We start from the raw sequence: 19,651 nt of genomic DNA on the forward strand, positions 1-19,651 counted from the left end.
GGTCCGCAGGTTCGCTGAAATATGTCCCTGTATCAATCTCAAATTATGCTAAAAGCGCTTTGAATTTCTTATTGTCAACACATTCTCGATGACGTAGTGAAATTGTATAAATTATTTACATTCTCCAGGTTCAAAGATACTGGATGCATTCCACAGCTATGGCAATGACTATATTGTTTCACTTTTAAGGGATTGTAGGATTCGCTTTCCCGTAATTCATTCTATTTAATGGAAAAGGAAAAGGAAGTCCCAGGTACTGATAATTTGGATTTCCTTCCATTTCGGCTGCTCTAAATGATCGCACTACGATCACTATCAGTTATCCATGCAATAAGCAGGTTGGCAGAAATATGTTTTTGTATCAAGTATCTTAAATTGTGCTAAAAAGCGCTTTAAATTGTTGTTATTAACAAGTCCTCAAGGACGCAGTGACATTTTATAGCTGAATTGCATTCTCCAGGTTCTTGAGATACCGCTGAAGAACCACACCGCAGCAATGATACTCAGCTAAATGCAACATGCAGTCTCACTGCTAATGAATTGTAAGATTCGCTTTCCCGTAATTTTCTCTGGCTAGTGCAAAAATAAATCAGCATCTCCTAGGCACCGAGGATTTGGATTTCCTTTATTTCCGGTGCACTAAATGATTGACATGAGTACAGGTACCAAAAACACTATCTGTTATCCATGCATGAAAAAAGTAATTTGATTTAAAGCACTTTATTTTAAATTACGGTCTGCCTTGCAACCAGAATCACACATTAACAGGGGACTTTTTGTTTCACAACTTGCACCTTTCAACTCTGCATCGCTGATGCTTTGCTGCTCATCACTCCCACAGGGACCCCGCCTGAAGGCACACACCCGATCGCATGCAAACAGCAGCAACCCGTATTGGGACTGCTAGAGTGAAACAGAGGCGTAGAGGCGAGTGTCAGAGATGGGTGGACTAAGCTAACATAGCAATATTTTGTGGTTACTAAGGAAGGGTGTTGGTGCAAGAATCTGCCAACTCTGTATGTTGCAGAGTATTAGTGTAGAAGGCTGGGGTTTTGCCTCAGCAAGAGATACCCAACCAGTTAAATCTTGGATGTCACCATTTGAACAGAAACATAAGGGAGATGTGAACATATATGCTGCCACATATGTATATTCATGTGTCATGGCATTATGCAACTTGGAAACAGACCCTTTGACCATCTCAACTGAATTAGTCCCATTTGGAGTCATAGGGTCACAGTCGTTTGCTGTATTTGACCCATATCCCTCTAAACCTTTTCTATCCATGTATCTGTCCAGGTGCCTTTTAAACAACATCATTGTACTTGGCCCTACAGCTTCATCCAGCAGCTTGTTTCATATCCCCCCCCCCCCGCCCACCCTGCGAAAAAGTTACCCTTTAGGTCCTTTATAATGGTTCCCCCTTAAAACAACAGCCTTTAGTTTAAGACTCTTAGTTTAACACCATAATTCCCTCCAGGCTTGAGAAGAGGTTCAGAGACCTCAGCCTTCACCCTGCCTTGGGCAGCTGGATCCTGGACTTACTGTCAGATCACCAGCAGGTGGTAAGAGTGGGCTCCCCCACCTCTGTCCCCAATCCTCAACACTGGAGCCCCTAGGGCTGTGTCACCACCCACAGCTCCAATCTGCTAATTAAATTTGAAGAAGATGCTACATTCATTGGCCTTATCTCAAATAATACTAAAGCAGCCTACAGAGAAGAAGTTTTCACCCTGACACAGTGGTATCAAGAAAACAACCTCTCCATCAATGTCTCAAAAACAAAGGAGCTGGTTGAGGACTACAGGCGGAATGGAGATAGGCTCATCTCTATTGACATCAATGATCTGGGTTGGAAGGGTGAACAGATTCAAGTTCCTTAGAATTCCACCGAGGATCTCACTGGGTCTTTATAACGGCACCTCTTTCACCATGGTTGGTTGAAGAAGTTTTGCATGAGTCCCCAGATCCTAAGGACTTTCTACAGGGGCACAATTGAGAGTATCGTGACTGACTGTATCATTGTCTGGTATGGGTACTGTACATCCCTCAATCGCAGGGTTCTGCTGATAGTGGTGCGGACAGCCCAGCGCATCTGTGTATCTGAACTTTGCACTGTTCAGGATATTTACAATGACAGGTGCATAAAAAAGGCCTGAAGGATCATTGGGGACCCGAGTCCCCAACTACAAACTGTTCCAGCTGCTACCATCCAGAAACGGTACCACAGCATTAAAGCCAGGACCAACAGGCTCCAGGACAGCTTCTTCCACCAGGCCATCAGACTGATTAATTCATGGTTACACAATTGCATTTCTAAGCTAATTTGACTGTTCTGTTGTACAGTATATCTCACTATATACATAATATTTTGTTACAAATTACTATAATTTACACATCACACATTCAGATGGAGATGTAATGTAAAGATCTTTACTCCTCACATATGTGAAGGATGTAAGAAATAAAGTCAATTCAATTGACATATCCATTTTGGGAAAAGGTGTCTGATATGTAACTCTCATATGCTTGTCATAATGTTATATGAGGTCACCCCCTCTGCTTCCAATGCTCCAAAGAAAACAAAGTTTGACCAACCTCTCCTTATAGTGAATGCACAGAAATCCATGGAACTTCCTGGTGAATTTCTTCGGCACCCTCTCTGAAGTTGGTATAACCTGCTGACAGTGTGGTGGTCAGAACTGTACAAACGTACATGTTACTCCAAAGTTACTAAAGTTTTTTTTTACGGCTGCAACATTATGGCCAACTTTTATCCTCAATAGTCCAACTAATGAAAGCAAGAATGCCACATACCATCTTTACCGTCGCAACAGAGAGCAATAGACTTACACCACAGGATTCATCTGTTCAGGAATGTTCCTGCTATTTACTGCATTATTTCCTCTTGCATTTGACCTCCTTTGACATCTCACACTTTTCTGGATTTAACTTTATCTGTCATTTCTCTGCTGAAATCTAAATCCTGCTGTATCCTTTGACGGCCTTGTTTGTTATCCACCAGTGTTGGTGTTATCTGTGAATTTACTAATCAGCCAACAATATTTTCATCCAAATCCTCAGCATGCAACTAGGAACCAGCTTGCTGTCTGGAGAAATGGAACCCAGGTTGCTAGTGTTGTAATACCTTTGTGCTAACTGTTAAGCAAATACAACACATAAGCAAATTGTTTTCCTAGAACGGTGAGCTACCAATCCTGAGCAACACACACTAAAAGCTGGAGGAAATCAGCAGGTCAGAATTCCTTGTTAATGATTAACTGCCAATCCTGATGAGATTGCTGCTGTCAGTGGACACTGGATTGCAAGCCAGGAGCCGAGTACAGTGCTCAAAAGACAAAAAGATAACTCTTCTGTATGAGCCGAGAGATGCTACATGTGATAAGATCACTCTCATACAGGAGAAAGGCAATGACATTCCGTAACAGAGTTGTGCACCCTTTTGGACAAGTATGCTTGGCTACACACGGAGCTGTCTTTGAGGACAGCAGGCTCAGATCCTGGTCTAGTGGAGCAATCTGAATGCCAACGGTATCCAGAGAGCAAGGCAGGGGCAGAGGGAACTGCGTAAACTCCAGACAGAGTTGCAGCAACTCCTCCTTCTGCAGTCGAGGGGGGTGGACGTCAGGGAGGAACTGCGGGAGGTGAAGGGCCGGCAGGCCCAGCACTTCGCCGCCGAGTCCTCCAAGATCATCTTCCGATCGAGGGTCCGAGCCGTGGAGCAGGACGAGACGTGCTCATGATTCTTCTTCCAAAAGGTGCACAGGGGGAGCTCTGTGATCCACAACCTTAAGGAAGAGGACGGCTCAGTCGCATCCTTGCAAACAGACATACTGAGGATCTGCAGGTCCTTCTATGCCGGTCTGTACGGAGAAAAGGCCACAGACTCCACAGTCTATCGCAACTTCCTGTCGTCTATCACGTAGGTCTTAGACGACGGCAAGCGGGAGAGTCTGGAGCAGCCACTGACCCTGGACGGGCTGACTGGCTCCGTCCGTTCCTTTGAGTCGGGTAGGACTCCCGGACGCGCCGGCTTACCGGTTGAGTTGTATTCAGCTCTGTGGAACCGGATGGGCCCCGACCTGCTGGAAGGCAGCATATCAGAATCCATGAGGAAGGGCATCATCACCCTCATCTACAAACAGAAGGGGGAGAGGGAAGACATTAGCAATTGGAGGCCCATCTCACTCCTGAATGTGGACTACAAGATCCTGTCCAAGGCTATCGCCAACAGGGTCAAGTCTGCTCTGGGACTGGTGATCCACCAGGACCAAACCTGTGCTGTACCGGGCAGGAAGATCTCAGACAGCCTCGCGCTGCTGAGGGACACCATCGCCTACGTGCAGGACAGGGGGGTGGACGTCTGCCTGGTCAGCTTGGACCAGGAGAAAGCCTTCGACAGGATATCGCACACGTACACAGCGGATGTACTCTCCAAAATGGCATTTGGAGAGGGAATCCGGAATTGGATCAAACTGCTCTACAAGGACATCTGTAGCGCAGTCCAGGTCAACGGGTGGGAAACAGACAGCTTCCCCATCAGGTCTGGAGTCAGACAGGGCTGCCCTCTCTCCCCTGTCTTGTTCGTGTGCTGTTTAGAATCCTTTGCCGAAGCCATCAGGAGGGATGGGGGCATAAGAGGGGTGACGCTGCCAGGCAGTGGAGGGACCCAAGTCAAAACCTCCCTGTACATGGACAACGTCACCGTCTTCTGCTCTGATCTGAGGTCAGTTCGCAGGCTGATCAGCATCTGCGAACAGTTCGAGCAGGCATCGGGGGCCAGGGTCAACCGCACGAAGAGCGAAGCCATGCTCTTTGGCAACTGGCTCGACCAATCCAGCGTCCCCTTCACCATCAGGGCTGATTACGTGAAGGTGTTGGGGATTTGGTTCGGAGGGGCCGAGGCGTGCAACAAGAACTGGCAGGAGCGGACTGCCAAGGTCAAACAGAAACTGGGGCTGTGGGGAGGGCACTCCCTATTGATAGCGGGCAAGAACCTGGTCATCAGGTGTGAGGTGCTCTCAGGGCTGCTGTACTTGGCGCAGGTGTGGCCAGTCCCCTGCTCCTTCAGCTTGGAAATAACCCGAGCCGTTTTCAGATTCGTCTGGGGATCCAAGATGGAGCGGGTCAGACGGACCACCGTGCACAAGTCCCTGGACAACAGGGGCAAAAACATCCCCAATGTCGCCCTCACCCTGATGGCCAGCTTCGTGTGTGGCTGCATCAGGTTGTGTGCGGATCCCAGGTACGGGGGCACCAAGTACCACTATGTGCCCAGGCTACGAAGGATGGGTCTGGCCCCTTTCCTGCGCAACGCCCCTGGCAGCTGGTCATTGCCGCCATACCTGTCCTTCGTAGAGAAGTTGTTTCAGGTCAATGCCTTTGACCACAGGGCCATCAGGCAGTGGTCAGCACGTAAGGTCCTGCAGGCACTGCAGGAAAAGGACGAGATGGACACAGTGGGGTGGTTCCTTGAGCAGACTGTCCAGTTCATCTGGCAAAATGCCTGATCGCCAGACCTCACCAACAGGCACCAAGACCTTGCCTGGCTGGTGGTGAGAGGGGCCCTCCCAGTCCGATCCCTCCTGTATGCCCAGAACGTCGTCTCCACACCCCTCTGCCCACGGGAGGACTGCAGTGAGGAGGAGTCGGTGACCCACCTCTTTGTACACTGTGGGTTCGCGGAGAAGGTGTGGAGGAGGATGGAAGAGGCAGTGTGGAGGTTCATCCCCAGCAGCTGCGTAACAGAGGACTCTCTGATACGCACACCGAGACCAACATCCAGTGCTGCTGGCAGATCATCAACCCGGTCAAAGACGCTCTTTGGTCGGCCTGAAACTTGATGGTCTACCAGCACACGGAGATGTCCGTGGGGGAATGCTGCAGATTGGCACATTCTCGGCTGCAGGAGTACGTGCTGAAGGACGCACTCAAACTCGGTGCAGCCACCGCAAGGGCCCGGTGGGGAAGGACCACAGTCTAGGGTTCTTCTCCCGCGGGAGTTGAGGGGTAGGGGGTTTGGGGGTATACCCCACTGAATGTAAATATGAAAGAACAGAGTGCCACGTGGGTGGCAAAATTTTAAATTTTGAATTTTGAAAATGTAAAGACAGTAATGATAACAACTGTAAAGAATGGAACGTCATTGAATGGTTTATTGTATATAATTTTATTTTTGAATAAATTTTATTTTGTTTAATAAAAAAAATCTGAATGACTTTATTTCCTCTGTCCTGTCCTTGATGCAGTGGCCTGGTGTGTGGTATCAACATACCAATATCTCACCTCACGTCAAATGGCACCATAATCTCCCAGGCATCATGCCCTGCACCCTGCCAATCCAGAGTACTTCTTCAGTTCACCCAGGGCAGCGTATCAAAACATCCCCCATGGGAAAGAGCTTGTTGTGGTTCATCAAAGCCAGTTGTGAGAAGATAAAAAGATGTGGAACTGCCTTCATGGAAGGAGACAGTAGACAACCGTGGACTTGCTCTTCAGGGCTAAGATTTGTAAGCCCATTGATCAATGCTGAAGCATGAGGGACAGTAAGGTTTTTAATTTTAATAGAAATCATTTCCTAATATTTACATTTGAATTTGTCTGTTATTGTTATGAAGCTCTGAGAATATTACTGCCATTTTAAAGCGCTTGATCTGATAGGATCTGTGATCTTTGAATTTTTGTTATTGTCCGCAAGTCCTCATTAACAAAGTGAAACCTTATAAATCATTTACATCTTCCAGTGTGTAATGATGCATTTCATGGCAACGACACCTGGTAAATTTAGCATGGCTTCACTTTTCAGGGATTGCGCAATTCAGTTTCCTGGAATTCATTCTATTCAATGGAAAAGGAAATCGGCACATCCCAGGCACTGAGGATTTCGATTTCCTTCATTTCTGCTGCACTAAATGATTGACATGTCCTCCACGAACACCATCAGTTATCCATGCAAACCATCTAGTCTGCAGGTTGGCAGAAGTAAGTATCTTAATTGATGTTCTTTAAAGTTTTGTTCTTGTTGCTAACAAGTCCTCGGGTATGTAGTGAAATTTTACACATGAATTTCATTCTCCAGGTTCCCGAGATACCGCTGAGTTAGCACTCCACAGCTCTGTCACTGTGCTGAATGTAGCATGTTGTTTTACTATTCAGGGATTGGAGGTTTCACGTTACAGTAATTCACTCTGGTTAGTAGAAAAGGAAGTTAGCAGTCCCAGGCACCTGATTCCATGCATCTCTGGTGCACTGGATCCAGAATCACCCATGAACAGGGGACCTTTTGTTTCCCAAAGTACACCTTTCAACTCTGCATGGCTGCTGATGCTTTGCTGCTCTTCACTCCCGCAGGGACCCCGCCTGAAGGCACACTTCCGATCGCATGCAAACAGTAGCAACCCGTATTGGGACTGCTAGAGTGAAACAGAGGCGTAGAGGCGAGTGTCAGAGATGGGTGGATTAAGTTAACATAACACTATTTTGTGGTTACTGAGGAAGAGTGTTGGTGCAAGAATCTGCCAACTCTGTATGTTGCAGAGTATTAGTGTAGAAGGCTGGGATTTTGCCTCAGCAAGAGATACCCAACCAATTAAATCTTGGATGTCACCATTTGACCAGAAACATCATGGAGATCTGTACATATACAGAATGCTGCTGCATATGTATATTCATGTGTCATCGAATTATACAACTTGGAAACAGACCCTTTGACCAATTTCATCCGTGTCAACTGATACACACAAAATGCTGGAGGAACTCAGCATGCCAGGCATCATCGATGGAAAAGACTACAGCTGATATTTTTGGGACTCTGCTGAAGGCTCTAGGCCCCAAGTGTCGATTATACTATTTTCAATGGATGCTGCCTGGCCCGCTGAGTTCCTCCAGCATTTTGAGTGTGTTGCTTGGATTTCCAGCATCTGTAGATATTCTCTTGTCACAGTGTAAACTGAATTAGTCCTATTTTGAGTTATAGGGTCAAGATCATTTTCTGTATTTGATCCATATCGTTCTGAACCGTTTCTATCCATGTATCTCTCAACATGCATTCTAAACATCATCCGTGAACTCAGCACTACAGCTTCCTCCAGCAGCTTGTTCCATACACCCCCACCTCTGTACGAAAAAGTTACCCATAAGGTCCTTTACAATGGTTCTCTTCATTCTGTAGAACAACGCCCGTCAGTTTTATACCTCCTCACCCTGTGAAAAGGTTATAGTCATCCAAATTATTTGCACAGCCTCATGATTTTTTATATACCTCTATAAGGTCACAGCTCACCACAGCCCCCCACCATGCTCCAGGGAAAGAGGTCTCAATCTATTGAGTCTCTCCTTGTAAGACAGTTCTCCCTTCCCAATAACACACTGTACTCTGAAATTCACTTTTTGCACCCTTTCCAGCTTAAATGACATCCTTTCAATACCTAGGTGACCAGGACTGCATATGTGTGGTCTCACCAACAACCTGTGGAGTTGGAACATGACATCCCATCTCCTGTACTCAATGTACTGAACGCTGATGTTGAGCACACCAAGCACCTCCTTCTCCAGACTGTCTCGCTGTGTCACCACTTTCATGGAACTCGGAGCCTGTACTACTGGTCTCTCTGGGGATGACTGTCCCAGTCACACATTACACATGCACACTTGCATTCAGGCCTGTATACACACATCCGTATGTGTAGACATTCACATAGATATTTACCCTCATTCACACTCCTCACTTCCTCATACACAACTTCACCCTCATCTCATTATTGGTAACCCACCTCTGACATCACCCCACACAGAAATCAAAGGCAAACAGAACTATGTTTGTCCTTTACCTCTTCTATTAATACAAAAGTTGTTAGGAACAGAAGGGAGGCTATCTGTATGGAAGGCATCCCTGCCATGACCCCTTCTGCCCAGAGGTCAGAGACTCATTTGAACTGATGGTCAGAGATGCCACCATGTTTCCACCAGAACTGCAGCAGAAACACAACATCTACCAGATATTTCCTTAACAACCTCCCCACCGATCGAATCTGCAAATCCTCATTGTCCTCAGAGAATTAAGGCAGAGCAGAGTATCGCCCTGCAGGAGAGTCAGTGGCGGGAGGTGAGAAACAGGAGTGTGAGGAAGATCAGGAATGATCATTTCATGTCCTTAAGCCTGAAACAGCAGCCTGCTGTCCAATCTCGGCCACATGGGTACAGTTTTGTGTTCTGTGGGGAACATTGAATACAGAAACACAGGAGCAGGCTCTTCAGCCCATCATGTCTGCACCGACCATGATGTCAATCTAACTAATACCATCAGCCCGCACATCCTTCCATTCCCTCCCTATTCATATACCTGTCTGAATGACTCTTAGAAGATGTTATGCATCAGCTTTTACTACTCTCCTGTCTGCACGTTTCAGGAACCTACCACCTTCTGTGTAAACAGAGGAATGTCTCACAAATCTCCTTTAAAATTTTACTTTCTTAATTTAACCTATGCCCTCTATTTTTAGATCTATCCCTTTTGGGAAAAGGTCTCTGACATTTAACACTTTTCATAGTGTTATATGAGATCACTCCCTCTGCTTTGAATGCTCCAAAGAAAACCATCAAAGTTTCACCAACATCTCTTTATAGCTAATGCACTCAAATCCATGGAATTTCCTGGTGAATTTATTCTGCACCCTCTCTGAAGTTTACACATCCTCCCTATAGTGTGATGGTCAGAATTGTCCATGTTACGCCATCTGTGGCCTGACCAAAACTTTTTACAGCTTCAATATTATTTCCAATTTTTATACCCATTAATTACTCCAAATGATGAAGGCAGCATTCCCTCTTCTGCTAGCAATTTCAGCCCTGGGGAAAAACCTCACACTATGCACACAATCAATGCATCTCATCATCTTATACACGTCTATCAGGTCACCTCTCATCCTCCATCGCTCCAAGGAACAAAGGCCAAGTTCACACAACCAATTCTCATAAAGCATGCTCCCCAATCCAGGCAACATCCTTGTAAAACTCCTCTGCATCCTTTCTATGATTTCCACATCGTTCCTGTAATGAAGTGAACAGAACTGAGCACAGTACTCCAAGTGGGGTCCGACCAGGGTCCTATACAGCTGCTACATTACCTCTTGGCTCTTAAACTCAATCCCACGGCTGAAGAAAGCCAATGCACCATATGCCTTTTTAGCCACAGAGTCAACTTGCCTAACAGCTTTGAGTGTCCTATGGATTTGGACCCCAAGATCCCTCTGATCCTCCACACTTTCAAGAATCTTACCATTAATACTATATTCTGCCATCACATTTGACCTACTGAAATAAACCACCTCACACTTATCTGGGTTGAACTCCATCTGCCACTTCTCAGCCCAGTTTTGCATCCTATCAATGTCCGACTGTAACCTCTGACTGCCCTTCACACTATCTACAACACCCCCAACTTCTGTGTCATCAGCAAATTTATGAACCCATTCCTCCACTTCCTCATCTACGTCATTTATAAATATGACTAAGAGTTAGGTTCCCGGAACAGTTCCCTGAGGCACTCCACTGGTGTCTGACTTCCATGCAGAATATGACCCGTCTCAAACCACACATTGCCTTCTGTCGGCAAGCCAATTCTGGATCCACAAAGCCATTGTCCCCTTGGATACCAGGCCTCCTTACTTTCTCAATAAGCCTTGCATGGGGTACCTTATCAAGTGCCTTGCTGAAATGCATATACACTACATCTACTGCTCTATATTCATTAATGTGTTTAGTCACATCCTCAAAAAATTCAATCAGGCTCGTAAGGCAAGATCTGCCTTTGACAAAGCCATGCTGAGTATTCCTATTTAAATTAGGCCTCTCCAAATGTTCGTAAATCCTGCCCTTCAGGATCTTTTCCATCAACTTACAAACTACTGAAGTAAGAGTCACTGATGTATAATTTCCTGGGTTATCTCTACTCCCTTTCTTGAATAAGGGAACAACATCCGCAACCCTCCAATTCTTTGGAACCTCTCCCATCCCCATTCATGAAGAAACAATCATTGTCAGAGACTCAGCAATCTCCTCCTTCACCTCCCACAGTAGTCTGGGGTATATCTCGTACAGTCCCAGTGACTTATCCAACTTGATGCTTTCCAAAAGCTCCAGCACATCTTCTTTCTTAATATCTATATGCTCAAGCTTTTCAGTCCACCGTAAGTCATCCATGTAATCACTAAGATTCTTTTCTGTAGTGAATACTGAAGCAAAGTATTCACTAAGTACCTCTGCTATCTCTTCCGGTTCCTACACACTTTTCCACTGTCACACTTGATTGGTCCTATTCTCTCAAATTTTATCCTCTTGCTCTTCACATACTTGTAGAATGCCTTGGGGTTTTCCTTAATCTTGTCCGCCAAGGCCTTCTCATGTCTCTTTCTGGCTCTCCTAATTTTGTTCTTAAGCTCCTTCCTGCTAGCATTATAAACTTCAAGATCGCTATCATTACCTAGTTTTTTGTACCTTTCATAAGTTTTTCTTTTCTTCTTGACTAGATTTACAACAGTGTTTTTACACCATGGTTCCTGTACTCTACTATCCTTTCCCTGTCTCACTGGAACGTATCTATGCAGAACTCCACGCAAATATCCCATGAACATTTGCCACATTTCTGCCGTACATTTCCCTGAGAACATCTGTTCCCAATTTATGCTCCAAGTTCCTGCCTGATAGCCTCATATTTCCCCTTACTCCAATTAAATGCTTTCCTAACTTGTCTCTACCTATTCCTCTCCAATGCTATGGTAAAGAGATAGAATGGTGATCACTATCTCCAAAATACTCTCTCACACATAGATCTGACACCCGACCAGGTTCATTTCCCAATACCAGATCAACTACAGCCTCTCCTCCTGTAGGCTTATCTACATATTGTGTCATGAAACCTTTCTGAATACACCTAATTGTTACGAATGATGAACAGCTCTGATGGGCAGAAGGGTGCAGAGTTGCCCATGTTCCCCCCCCCCCCGGGAGAATCGAAAACCGTTACTGTTGCCATGCTGCTAATGAGAGAGAGAGAGAGATGTGAGGGAAAAACAAGATGGAATTGGAACATCTGCTACAGATAAGAGAGAGATACAGAAGGGGGAGAGAGGCTTGTTGACTCACCATATTATGACTTCTGAAAGACTTATGGCTTCTGAGAGGATTGTTTACCTTATACTATTCGGTTCATTAAAATTCCTCAGTGGACAGCCGGAGTGGGCTGGTTTGATGGACAAAGCCATTCAATTGACACTTGAGACCCCGTGAGTAGGGATAAAAGTGAGGTCTGGGGAGACACCCCTCAGACACACCAGGAGACATACTAGTGAGCACTGCTTGAGTGTTGGAACCCACGAGAAGGTGTGGGGCATCGGGGTCCGAACAAAGGATCGGTCAGTTTAACTCACAGTGTTATAGCAGGGCTGGTGGTGGCTTGTGTGTGTGTCTACCCTTGCCTGGGTGACGAGTCCACCACAGAAGAACGGTCCAGCTGAAGGACAGAGGGGTCATACCTGAATGGCCACAACACATCGACGGATCAAGAACGTAAAGGAAGGTTTGCCTGTCTGTAGCCATTACTGCTCGCTCGCTTGCTCACTCTCTCTCTCTCCAACAATTACGACACAACGACCAACATCTACCTCAGCATGTATGAACTGAACTGAACTGAACTTTATATTCACATATGACAATCCATTATCCCCTAGACATCGACAGAGCTTGTTTATTATTGATTATTATTATACCCACAATTTTAGGTTTATTATTACTAACGTGTATTATCTATATATTTGCATTGTTGATATTGATTTGTATATTTTACTAATAAACACTGTTCGAAAATATTACCACCAGACTCCAACGGATACTTCTATCTTTGCTGGTTAGACACCCAGTTATGGGGTACGTAATATAACAAACTCCACCCCATCTAAACCCCTTGCACTCGGGGGATGCCAATCAATATTTGGGAAAATAAAATCTCCCGGCATGACAACCCTGCTATTATTATACCTTTCCAGAATCTATCTCCCAATCTGCTCCTCTATGTCCCTGTTACTAAAGGGTGGTCTATTAAAAACACCCAGTAGAGTTATTGACACCATCTTGTTTGTAACTTCCACCCACAGAGACTCAGTAGACCATCCCCCCATGACTTCCTCCTTTTCTGCTGTGGTGACATTATCTCTGATCAGCAGTGCCTCACCCTCACTTCTTTTGCCTCCCTCCCTGTCCTTACTTAAACATCTAGAAGTAATATTTCTGCCCTTGAGTCATCCATGTCTCTGTAATGGCCAGAAGATCATATCTCCAAGTACTGATCCACTTTCTAAGCTCATACTCCTTGCTTTAAAATAGACACACCTCAAACCATTGGTCTGTGTGCGTCCCTTCTCCATCATCTGCCTACCCTCCCTCTCGCACTGTCTCCAAGCTTTTCTATTTATGAGGCAACTGCCTCTTCCACCGTTTCTTCAGTTTGGTTCCCACCACCCAGCAATTCTAGTTTGAGCTCTCCCAATAGCCTTAGCAAACCTCCCCGCCAGGATATTGGTCCCCCTCGGATTCAAGTGCAACCCGTCCTTTTGTACAGGTCACGCATGCCCCAAAAGAGGTCCCAATGATCCAGAAATCTGAATCCCTGCCCCATGCTCCAGTCCCTCAGCCACACCTTTATCCTCCACCACATTCTATTCCTATATTCACTGTCACGTGGCACAGACAGTAATCCACAGATTACTACCTTTGCAGTCCTGCTTCTCAACTTCCTTCCGAACTCCCTGTAGTCTGTTTTCAGGACCTCCTCCCTTTTCCTGCCTATAGTATTGTTACCAATTGTACCATGACCTCTGGCTGTTCTCCTTCCGACTTCAGGATATTGTGGACGCCATCAGAAACATCCCAGACCCTGGCACCTGGGAGGCAAACTACCATCCGTGTTTATCTCCTGTGTCCACAGAATCACCTGTCTGACCCCGTAACTATAGAGTCCCCTATCACAGCTGCCATCCTCTTCCTTTCTCTATTCTTCTGAGCCACAGAGCCAGACTCTGTCCCCAGAGGTAGGTCGTCTCTCCTCCCAAGAGTACTGAAACAGGAGTACTTATTGTTAAGGAGGACAGCCATAGGTGTACTCTCTAGCATCTGACTCTTGTCCTTCCCTCTCCTGACTATCACCCACATATCTCCCGAGGCCCAGTGTGACTACTTGCCTATAGCTCCTATCAATCACCTCCTCACTCTTCCTGGCCAGACGAAGCTGTACCCTGCTGTATCCTTTGACAGACATGTTTGTTATCCACTAGTGTTGGTGCTATCTGTGGACTTACTAATCAGTCAACACATATTTTCATCCAAATCCTCAGCATGCAACTGGGAAACAGCTTGATAGCTGGAGAAATTGAACCCAGGTTGCTGGTGCTGTAATCCACCACTGAGGATTTGGATCTCCTTCATTTCTGGTGCACTAAATGATAGGTGTGTGCAGACAGCATCCCAGGGCGCGTACTCAGGATGTGCACAGCTCAACTGAAATGTGTGTTTCCTGACGACACTACTCTCCCTCTCGCAGTGTAGAGCGCCCTACTACTTCAAAACATCCACCATTGTTCCAGTATCTAAAAAGACTAAGGTAACATGCTTGAACGACTGGCATCCTGTCACAGTTACCTCAAAAATAAGCAAATGTTTGAGAGGCTGGTCAAGCAGTACACATGCAGCATGTTACCACCCACTCTAGACCCCCTGCAATTTGCCTCCCGACACAACCGATCGAAGGATGATGCATTAGCCAGAGCTCTACAAACTGTCCTTACACATCTGGAGAAGAGGGATGCTTATGTAAGAGTTCTGTTCTTGGACTACAGTTCAGCATTCAACACCATAATTCCCTCCAGACTTGACAAGAGGCTCCGAGACCTCAGACTTCACACTGCTTTGTGTAGCTGGATCCTGGACATCTTGTCCAATTGCCAGCAGGTGGTAAGAGTGGGCTCCCTAACCTCTACCCCTCAGGGCTGTGTACAAGCCCCCTCCTTTACTCTCTGTATACCCATGACTGTGTCAGCATCCGTAGCTCCAATATGCTAAATAAATTTCCTGATGAGGCTACACCGATTGTCCTAAATGCAAATAATAATGAGGCAGCCTACAGAGAAGAAGTCATCGCCTTGACACAGTGGTGTCAAGAAACCATTCTCTCCCTCAATGCTGCAAAAATAAAGGAGCTGGTTGTGGACTACAGGAGGAATGGAGATAGGCTAACACCCATTGACATAATTGGATTTGGGGTTGAGAGGGTGAACAGCTTTAAGTTCCTCCGTATAAACATCACCGAGGATCTCACATGGTCTGTTCATACCAGCTGTGTGGTGAAGAAGGCACAACAGTGCCTCTTTCACCTCAGATGGTTGAAGAAGTTTGGTATGGGCCCACAAATCCTAAGAAATTTCTATAGGGGCATAATTGAAAATATCCTGACTGGCTGCATCACTGCCTGGTATGGGAACTGTACTTACCTCAATTGTAAGTCTCTACAGAGAATGGTGTGGACAGCTCAGTGCATCTATAGATGTGAAATTTTTACTATTCAGGACACTTTCTACTATTTAGGATATTAACAAAGACAGGTGTGTAAAAAGGGCCCGAAGGATCATTGGGGACCCAAGTCACCCCAACCACAAACTGTTCCATTTACTACCATCTGGGAAACGGTATCGCAGCATAAAAGCCAGGACCAGCTTCTTCCACCAGGCCATCAGTCTGCTCAATTCATGCTGAGGCAACTGTATTTCTATTTTACATTGACGATCCAGTTGTACATAACATTTATTATCGATTACTATAAATAGCACATTGCACACTTGGACGGAGACGTAACATAAATGTGTTTACTCGTGTATATGAAGTATGTAAGTAATAAAGTCAATTCAATTCAATTCAAGCACCATCAGTTACCCATGCAAAACATCTAGTCTGCAGGTTGGCAAAATCAAGTTTTTTAATTGATGCACTTTAAAGTTTTGTTCTTCTTGTTAACCTGTCCTCAGGTATGTAGTGAAATTTTACACATGAATTTCATTCTCCCAGTTCCCGAGATACCACTGAGTTAGCACTCCACAGCTCTGTCACTGTGCTGAATGTAGCATGTTGTTTTACTATTCAGGGATTTTAGGTTTCACTTTACAGTAATTCACTCTGGTTATTTGAAAAGGGAATCAGCAGGTTGCAGGAACCTGGAATTGTGATTTCATGCATTTCTAGTGCTCTAAATAATTGGAATGTGAAGCACAAATACCATCACTTACCCCTGCATGAAAACAGATGACCAAAAACTTACTTTCTTTTTTATTAGTTTTTTAAATACATTTTCTACATCGTTACAGATAAAAAAAACCAGATCGAAATGAAGAACATTAATACAGTGCAAAAATAAACATACAATAATAATATAATACAAAAGAAGATAATTGAGAAAGCACCCAAATTGAAGATATGTAAAATTAGTATCCTCCCCAAGCCCCGCAACAAAAAAGAACTCCAGACCAACCACAACACAATCTAGGGAGTATATATCAGGACATTCAAACCCCCAAAACTGTAAATACACTTAGCAACAGAAGATATTAATGCCTACTACCAACAAAAAAGGAGCTGAAAGCAAGGGACCGGAAAAAAAAAACCTTAGTTAAGAGGAAGGTTATGAAAATACTCAATAAAAGGTCCCCAGACCTTATGGAACTTTGTATCCGAATTAAGAACTGAGTAATGAATTTTTTCAAGGTCTAAGCAGGACATAATATCATTAAGCCATTGAGCATGCGTAGGCGGGGCAACATCCCTCCATCTAAGGAGGATTAAACGTCTAGCCAGGAGAGAAGCAAAAGATAATATTCGGCACTTAGTCGAACTCAGACGTAAATCTGTCTCACCCAAAAAACCGAACAAAGCAATTAAAGGTTAGGTTCTAGGTGGTGATTCAGAATACAAGATAACGTTATGAAGACGTCTTTCCAAAATTTCTCCAAGCTAGGACAAAACCAGTACATATGAATGAGAGAGTCCTCGCCCCTTTCGCACTTATCACAGAGAGGACTAATGTTAGGGTAAAATCCGGATAGTTTAGATTTAGACATATGGGCTCTATGAACAATCTTAAACTGTAAAAGGCAATGGCGAGCACAAAGAGAGGTTGAATTACGGTAACCAATTTGAGAATCGAATCCCAAGTCTCATCAGATAAGGAGATATTTAAATCATGCTCCCAAGCCATTCTAATTTTATCCACAGGGGCACGCCGTAAGGATGCTAATTTATCATGAATAAATGATATTAAGCCTTTACCTAGTGGATTAATAGAAATAAATAAATCCATAACATTTTTCTCAGGCATTTCAGGGAAGTTAGGAATTAAAGGATTAATAAAGTGTCTAATTTGGAGATATCTAAAAAAATGAGCATTGGGCAGATTGAACTTAGCAGAGAGCTGTTGAAAAGATGCGAAGCGATTATCAATAAAAAGATCTTCAAAATGTCTAATGCCCTTCCTATACCAATCATGGAATGCTGAATCATACGTAGTAGGTAAAAAAAAGTGATTATGTAAGATAGGGCTAGAAAAGGAAAAACCATGGAAACCAAAAGACTTCCTAAACTGAGCCCATATAAGCAAAGTGTGTAAAAACTTATTTTCAATTACAACTTCAATCACCCACTAAAAGGGGACTGTTTGTTTCCCAATTTCACCTTTCAACTCTGCATCTCTGCTGATGCTTTGCTGCTCTTCACTCCCACAGGGACCCTGACTGAAAGCACACTCCCAATTGCATGCAAACAGCAGCAACGTATCTTGGGACTGCTAGAGTGAAAGAGAGGCTTAAAGGTGAGGGTCAGAGATGGACTCAGTTAATATAACACTACTTTGTGGTTACTGGGAAAGAGTGTTGGTGCAAAAATCTGCCAACACTGTAGATTGCAGAGTATGGGAGCAGATGGCTGGGATTTTGTCTCAGCAAGTGATACCCAACAAATTATAAATCTTGGATGTCACCATTTGACCAGAAACATCCTTGAGGTCTGTACTTATAGGCTGACACATATGTATATTCATGTGTCAGAGAATTATACAACTTGGAAACAGTCCCTTTGACCATGTCAACTGAATTAGTCCCACCTCAAGTCATAGGGTCACAGTCGTTTGCCTGTATTTGACCCATATCCGTCAAAACCATTTCTTTCCATGTATCTGTCCAAGTGCCTTTTAAACAACATCATTGTACTTGGCCCTACAGCTTCATTCAGCAGCTTGTTTCATATACGTACCCCCACCTTCTGTGCGAAAAAGTTACCCTTTAGGTCCTTTATAACGGTTTCTCCTTAAAACAACGCCCTTTAGTTTTAACTCCACTACCCTGGGAAAAGACCAAATTATCCCACCCAAATTATCTGCACAGTCCATGATTTTATATACCCCTGTAGGGTCATAGACTTTCTGTGAGAGAATGTTGTTCTTGGACTTCAGTTCAGTATTCAACACCATAATTCCCTCCAGGCTTGACAAGAGGCTCAGAGACCTTGGCCTTGATGCTGCGTCTTGCAGCTGAGTCCTGGACTTCCTGCAGATCACTGGCAGGTGGTAAGAGTGAGCCCCCTCACCTCTGCCCCTCGACACAGGAGCCCCCAGGGATGTGTTCTAAACCCCGTCCTTTACTCTCTGTACAGTCATGATTGTGTCACCACCTACAGCTCCAATCTGTTAATTAAATTTGGAGATGATTCTACATTCATTGGCCTTATCTCAAAAATAATGAGGCAGCCTGCATAGAAGTAGTCATCACCTTGACACAGAGCACAACAGTGCCTCTTTCACCTCAGATGCATGGAGAAGTTTGGCATGAGTCCCCAAATCCTAAGAACTTTCTACAGGGGCACAATTCAGAGCATCATGACTGGCTGTATCACTGCGTCTACTTCCCTCAATTGCAGGGCTCTGCAGAGAGTGGTGCATGCAGACAGGCCAGTGCATCTGTACACGTGAACTTGCTACCATTCAGGACAGTTATAGTCACAGGTGCGTAAAAAGGGCCCAAAGGAACATTGGGAACCGGAGTCACCCCAACCACACACAGTTCCAGCTGCTACCATCCGGAAATGATACTGCAGCATCAAAGCCAGGACCAACAGGCTCCAGGACAGCTTCTTTCACCAGGCCATCAGACAGATTAGTTCACGCTGACACAATTGGATTTCTAAGCTATATTGACTGTTGTGTTGTATATCTTACTGTACATAATACACTCCTGATGGCATGCAAACAGCAGAAATCCTTATTGGATCTGCTAAAGTGAAAGAGAGGCTTCGAGGTGAGGGTCAGAGTTGGGCAGATTAAGTTAATATAACATTACTTTGTGGTTACTGAGGAAGAGTGTTGCTGCAAGAATCTGCAAACAATGTATGTTGCAGAGTATGGGTGTAGAAGGCTGGGATTTTGCCTTAGCAAGAGATACCCAACCAATTAGTTCTTGGATGTCACCATTTGACCAGAAACATCATGGAGATCTGTACATATACAGAATGCTGCCGCATATGTATATTCATGTGTCATCGAATTATA

The 19,651-nt window shown here is 44.7% G+C and overlaps 1 long non-coding RNA gene across 1 annotated transcript in view; it reads left to right on the forward strand.

Annotated features, from left to right (window-relative positions):
• LOC140740003 (uncharacterized) overlaps positions 1-19,651 on the forward strand; it is a 53,875-nt gene that overhangs the window by 2,958 nt on the left and 31,266 nt on the right. Inside the window, exon 2 of the long non-coding RNA XR_012101778.1 lies at positions 6,827-7,002. This is a non-coding gene — a long non-coding RNA (uncharacterized lncRNA). The remainder of the gene's footprint in view (positions 1-6,826; positions 7,003-19,651) is intronic.

This window comes from Hemitrygon akajei, chromosome 16, assembly GCF_048418815.1.
Source record: "Hemitrygon akajei chromosome 16, sHemAka1.3, whole genome shotgun sequence".
In the NCBI taxonomy this organism is placed as follows: Eukaryota; Metazoa; Chordata; class Chondrichthyes; order Myliobatiformes; family Dasyatidae; genus Hemitrygon; species Hemitrygon akajei.